Source organism: Penaeus monodon, chromosome 39, assembly GCF_015228065.2.
Source record: "Penaeus monodon isolate SGIC_2016 chromosome 39, NSTDA_Pmon_1, whole genome shotgun sequence".
Taxonomy (NCBI): Eukaryota; Metazoa; Arthropoda; class Malacostraca; order Decapoda; family Penaeidae; genus Penaeus; species Penaeus monodon.
In genome coordinates this window covers 25,183,645-25,191,144 of record NC_051424.1, presented here as the reverse complement: position 1 = coordinate 25,191,144, position 7,500 = coordinate 25,183,645, and positions in this window count along the sequence as shown.

The window sequence follows — 7,500 nt, the reverse complement described above, 5'->3', positions numbered from 1 at the left end:
TTTCTTTATCTACGTTTTTTTTTTTTTTGTATGTTGCGGTTAGGTTTATGTAAATTTTGAGTTTTGGGATTTATTTTATATGGGGAGGTTGTCTTTCCTTCTTTATATATGGGTGTATGTGTGTGTGTGTGTGTGTGTGTGTGTGTGTGTGTGTGTGTGTGTGTGTGTGTGTGTGTGTGTGTGTGTGTGTGTGTTTATTATTTTTTTACTTGTTCCTCTGTTTTTATTCGTTTTTTTTGTGTGTGCGAGGATGCCTATTCCTTTTTTTCTTCTTCCTTTTCTTTGTGTCTCTATAAAGAAGCCTATGGACTATGGAGAAGGAAGTCTGTGTGGGGGGGGGTGGAGGGGGAGGGAGCGAGGAGGCTTGAGCAGGGGGAGGGGGGGAGGGGGAGTTCTTATAGACCTGGCGAAGAAATAAAGAGTTGATAGGCCTAGATAGGGTGTTAGGTAAGGAGGGGGTAAAGGAGAGGGGAGGGAGGGAGGAGGAGGAGGAGGAGGAGGAGGAGGGGGAGGAGGAGGAGGAGGAGGAGGAGGAGGAGGAGGAGGAGGAGGAGGAGGAGGAGGAAGAGGAGGAGGAGGAAAAAGAGAAGGAAGAGGGACAGGAGGATAGAAGAGGGACAGGAGGAGGAGGAAGAGGAAGAAAAGGAGGAGGAGGAAGAGAAAGGAGAAGTGCGGCTTCGAAGGAGTGACGTGATAACACCAATGTAATCAAAATTGTTTCACCTGGGATAATTACCTTGACGTGGGCGGAGACAGGGGGAAACAGAGGTGGGGGAGGGGGGGGGTTGAAGGGGTGATGAAGAGGGGTAGGGAAGGGAGGCGAATGGAAGTGAAAAGGAGGGAGAGGAGAGGTAATAGGCAAGTGACGGAGAGAAATAAGCAGCAAAAAAAATGTGATTAGATAGACAGGTTAACAGGTTGATAGATGGGAGGTCCGGCAAATGGAGTCATCGAGCTTCAAACAGATAGATAGTTACACTGATGAAGTTAACGACAGAGTTTTGAATTTTGAAGAGAATCTACATAGCCAATCAGGTCTTTGATTTTTCACTCTTCGATTTGGCACTTACACTTACATTTTTAGATTCCCTTAATTCAGTTTCATAATAATGATAATAAAAATTACGCAGTCGAATGTTCAAGACGTCCCACGCCAATCACGACCAGGGACGTCACCAACCAATCACAAGTGTGTTCTCTTCATCCAGCTAGCCAATCACACGCCGAGAAAAAACTAGACTCCAGCCAATCACACGTCGAGAAAAGCCTAGAGTTCAGCCAATCACACGTCGGGAAAAGCCTAGACTCCAGCCAATCACACGTCGAGAAAAGCCTAGAGTTCAGCCAATGACACGTCGGAAAAGCCAAGACTTCAGCCAATCACACGTCGGGAAAAGCTTAGATCTCAGTCAACCCAGGAAGAACGTGTCTCCCTCGACTAGCATGTTTTCGCGCTATCAATTATCATATTTTATTACACTGTCTCTTTTATAAAGACGTTTTCGATTAATCTTCCATAACTGCTTTCTTTCTTTCTTTTGTCTCCCTCTCTTTCTCTGCTAATGATAGAAACTAATACTAAAAATAGCGATACTACTATTACCAATAGTATTAATACTACAACAACTAATAATAACAATGAAATAAGGAACAACAATACCAGTGGTGATGATAGTTCTATACGCTACTAATAATGTTACATTAATATCTACATTGTACACATTGGCGGTTGATTCACTTTAATTTACTTACACCCTTGGAACAAGTAAATTTTGCCTATTACACATAATTTTAGAACTACCGTATGTTATGAAGTGCACATCCCACTTATTTTATTATATTTTCTACTTATCAATTTATCTATTTTTAAATATACTGTTGCATCAGCAGTGTTATTTAACTTGTTTTAATGTGATAATAATATGTGTATATATGTATGTATGTATCATACATATGTTATATATATATACAGTATATATATATATATATATATATATATATATATACATATATATACATATACGTTTATACATACATATATTCTTATCTTATTGTATAAGCGTATAAAAATTCATAACCATATGCGTAAGTGTATGCATGTTTGAATATATATATATATATATATATATATATATATATATATATATATATATATATGTATGTATATATTAATTTATTACAAAAATGTTTATGGTCAATAAAGAAGTAACTTAATTCACTTGCTAAATAAATATTACAAGACTGAGGACATACTTTGTAATATTATTTTCTTTTAACCTTTATTTATCGATTTATTTATTTTCAAAACTTTTGTAACATTATAATGAGCACATTTATAACACACATACCTCATCGGTACTATTAACTCGTTTTAATGTAATGATAATGTAATGTAATGTAAAAGCGAAAGTAATAAATAGGGGATACATTTTGTAGACTTTAATTATATATATATATATATATATATATATATATATATATATATATATATATATACATACATATATATATATATATATATATATATATATATTATATATATATATATATATATATAATTACAATGAAACGAGTTTATAGTACCAATGAGGTATGTGTAATATAACTGCTCTCATTATCATGTTACAAAATATTTGAAAATAAATGAATTGATAAATAAGAATGAAGAGAAAAAAAATATAATACAAAGAATGTCCTCAGTCTTGTAATATTTATTTTGCATGTGAGATAATTGCAAATAAACGACTATGGAATTTATTTTTTGTAATGAACATAAATAAATGCGAATTTATTCATCCATACACACACATGTATATATTATATATATATATATATATATATATATATATATATATATATATATATATATATATATATATATGTATATATATATATATATATATATATATATATATATATACACACATGTATATATATATAATTTATATGTAAATAAATTTAATATGTATATATATCATATGTATGCATACATACACATGTACATACATATATATAAATAGATATACATAAACACAACACACACACACAAACATAAATACATAAAGTATATATAGATATATATGCATGTATATATATATTTTATATATATATATATATATATATATATATATATATATATATATATATATATATATACATTCACACACACACACACACACACGCATCTATGTATATATGTATACCTCCCTCTTTCTCTTGGAACCACAACCTCAGGTCCGGGTGAAAGCTGCAGGTAAATTATACTCTTAACTAATGAGGTTTCGGGACCTGAAGGATTCCTAATTACTGTAAGGTTTACGTGTTTTTTTGCGGTAGAAGAAGGTTCTTGTAGTATGTGGTACTTCGTAACGCTTTTATTTTTCGTATGAATGTTATTATTATTATTATTATTATTATTATTTTTTAAAATAATTTCCGAAAGCGTGGTATCTTGTACTTACATTTTTCTTTCAATCTATTTGTTTTTCTTATGTATTTGTCTTTCTTTTTCTGAAAACATGATATCTTATATCAACAATTTTCTAACAATCCATCTGTTTATTTATTTTTTATGTATCAGTCGGTTTTTATATATAATCTCTGAAAACGTAGTATCTTGTATCTACATTTCTCTATCAATCTGTCAATTTATCTATCTATCAATCTACCTATCTATCTATACCTTGCCTTAGCGATTAATAGACGTTTTGGTATTTTGTTTTATTTTTACCCGTTTACCTGCATATCTGTTTACTTCATTTAACAAGCTGTGCACGAGACAAATGTATGTTTTAGAGAAATATGAAATCGTTTTTGAAAAGCCCTGAATGAGAAAAAGGAAGACAATACCACAGCCTTTATATCTAAATAACTTCAGTGAATATTTTCTAATCGGAAACCTTATTTCTGTGCACAAACGTAAGGTTATAAAACGTAACGTTTATATCTTTACATTCATAAACACACAAAACACGCAGGCACGCACGCACACACACACACACACGCACACACACACCACACACACACACACACACACACACACACACACACACACACACACACACACACACACACACACACACACACACACACACACACACACACACACACACACACACACACACACACACACACACACACACACACACACACACACACACACACACATACATATCTAAAACAAACACGCGTCTCGACCCAGAGCTCTGAACCCTCGACCGTATCCGAAACAAACAAAAGATTCAAACCCCGTCACTATTCGCACTCCGAAACGGCATCGATACCTGCCCGAAAATCGCCTTAACACCCTATTTCTCACCCATAAAATAAAATAAAAAAGACAGCCAGACTCCCGAACACGCAACGGAGTTAGCGAAATATTACACAAACACGTCGTGACAATGGCATGAAATCTGGAAAATGTATTAAATGAAAAAAAGGGAGGGATTCCTGTAACCGTGTCAACAAGGAACGGATGTCGGAATAAGGGTATTTCGAAAAAGGGAAGATTTGTATTGTTGGACTCGGCGGGTAATATTAATATTTTGACAAGGGAATGTTTGCATTGTTGGTCCATCTGGTAATATTAAGGCCAACAATTCAATCTGAAGGAGAATTGGAGGTTGGATTATTTAGATAATGGAGTGCGTGACTTGCCAACATGTCGCTAAAAAATCGTTTTTTCTTTTTCTTTTTTTTCGTTATTATCTTTATATATGTATATATATATTATATTGATATAATTTATTTGTTTGATTGTTTTTGAAGGAGAGATGAATAAGAAGACAATTTCGGATTTAGAAAAAAAAAAAAAAATGCCTTGAAAACAACTAAAAAAGAAACACGTTTTTGGAGTCATGTCAGAAAAAAAAATCAGTATATGGACCCTTTGAAGATTTTATTCCTGTATTTTCGTTCGTGTAGCATTTCGTAATAGTTCAGAGAAATTGCATATTTTATATGATAGGGGCATCATTTGCTTTTTTTCTCTTTTCGTTTTGCTCCGATATTGATTTTGTGATTAAATGGAGGCAATAGTAGAAAGGGATAACAGAATGGCATATGCGGAAGAAAGAGAGAGAGAGAGAGAGAGAGAGAGAGAGAGAGAGAGAGAGAGAGAGAGAGAGAGAGAGAGTGGAAGAGAGAGAGAAGAGAGAGAGAGAGAGAGACAGAGAGACAGAGAGAGAGAGAGAGGAGAGAGAGAATGAGAGAAAGAAAAAAAGAAAGAGAGAGAGAGAGAGAGTATAAGAATGACAGTGAGAACGAGTGTGTGATAGATAGATAAATAGACAGAACAAAGAGACAAACAAAGACAGTAATAAAACAAGCAAAGAGAGTGAGGGAGGGAGAGAGGGGGATCGTATAAAGGGTGAGGGAAGGAGGGAGGGAGGGAGAGAGGGGGATGTAGGAAAGAGTGAATGAGGGAGAAGGATGGTGGGAAGGATGATCGAGGGAGAGGGATGATGGGAAGGATAAAGGAGTGAGGGAGGGAGCTAGGGGGGTGATGGGAATGGTGAGGGGGCGGGGGGGAGGAACGGGTTGGTGAAAAGGGTGAGGGAGAGAGAGAGAGAGAGAGGGTGAAGGGGGATGGTGGAAAGGGTGAGGGAGGATGGAAGGATGAATGAGGAGGGAGAGAGAGGGGACGACTATGAAAGGGAGGGGAGGAAGGGAGGGAGGAGAAGGGATAGTTAAAATAACGAAGGAGGGAAAAGGAGGAATGAAAGAGGCGACGAAAGAATAGGGGGAAGAGAAGGATAGAGGAAAAGTAAAGAGAGAGGAAGGGAGGAGAATGGAGGGATGAGGTGGGGGAGGAAAATAGGGAGTAGGGGAGGAGTGGGGGGAGGGGAAAGGGTGGAATGCGGTAGGAGAGAGGTAGGGTGAGGGAGAAGTGGAGAGAAAGAATAAGGGATATGGCGAAGGGTAGGATAAAGGAGGGGTAGGGGGAAAGGAGAGGAAAAGTAAGGAAGGGGTGGGGGTGGGGGTGGGGAGGGGGGTAGGGAGTAGGAAAGGAACAACGAGTTTCATAATCATTAATAACCGTTTCATTGGAATGCGTCTTTTGCATCATCACTATTTACGTAATTCTACACCTATTCCCTTTTCTCTCTTTTTGTCTATATGTCTAGCTGTTAATCTTTCTCCCTCATTTCCCCCCTTCTTTGTCTCTCCCTCCGTCCCCCACCCCCTCTCTCTCTCTCTCTCTCTCTCCTTCCTCTCTCTCCCCCCTCTCTCTCTCTCCCCTTCCTCTCTCCCCCCTCTTCCTCTCTCTCCCTTCTTCCTCTCTCTCTCTTTCACTTATTCTCGGTTCTAAGCTAAGTGTCTACTTCATTACCTCTTTCCTTCTATCTATCTATTTTCCACTTCAACCCCATTTTATTTATTTTTCTCCTCACTCTTTTGCGCATTCTCCCTTTTTCCTTTTCGTCATTCCTCTTTTTATATTTTAGTTTTTATGCTTTTAATCATGTTCAGCCGTCTCTCTCTCTCTCTCTCTCTCTCTCTCTCTCTCTCTCTCTCTCTCTATCTCTCTCTCCTCCCATCTTTATTCCCTTTCTAATTATTGTTTGAGTTCTTACATCTCTAATTATTGTTTGTGATTCTCTCTCTCTCTCTCTGTCTCTTACTTCCAATTTAATTTTCTCACCTATCTCTTCATATATCTTCTCACTAATCTTTCATTCTCCTTTTTTTATTCACGTTTATCTCTTACATCTAATTTCTCGTTTCTCTTCCTGTCTCCATCTTTCCTTCTATGCCTATTTTACCCCTTTTTATAGCTATTCTTCTCATATCTTTGTTGCTTATGTTTCTTAGAAAGAGATAGATAGATAGATAGATAGATAGATAGATAGAGAGAGAGAGAAGGAGAGAGAGGGAGAGAGAGAACGAGAGAGAGAGAATGAGAAAGAGAGAGAGAGAATGAGAAAGAGAGACAAACAGAGAGACAAATAGACTGATAGATCGACAGTCGAATAGACACACACACAACACACAAAAAAAAAAAACATTTACACCTCCTACCCATATCTCCCCACACCTCTCCCCCTCTCCCTTTTTATCACCATCTCCTTCTACCTCCCTCTTTTATCTTCCTCTCCCTCGCAACCCCAACGAACCAACCATCTCCCTTCATTTTCATAATCTTTTCCTTCTCCCCCTCAAAAAAAAAAAAAAAAAAAAAAAAAAAAAAAAAAAAAAAAAACGTCTGTTATCATTATCATAATCAGTGCATAATTAATACCATCAGCGCGTCAATGTCACGGGAAAAACAGGTCATTATCTAAACATTGTTATTTAGTTTAGTTGGTCTTCAGTGCTGATAATTATCTCCGTATTATATCGTCAAAATCATTGTTCATTATCATGTATTAAGGCGTTGGTATTGCTTTAAGTTTCGGCAATTGGGGGGGGGGGAGAAGAGGAGGGAGGGGGAGAGGGGAAGGAGGAAGAGGGAGAAGAGGGAGAAGAGAAAGGGGAGGAAAAGAGGAAGTAGGAGAAGAG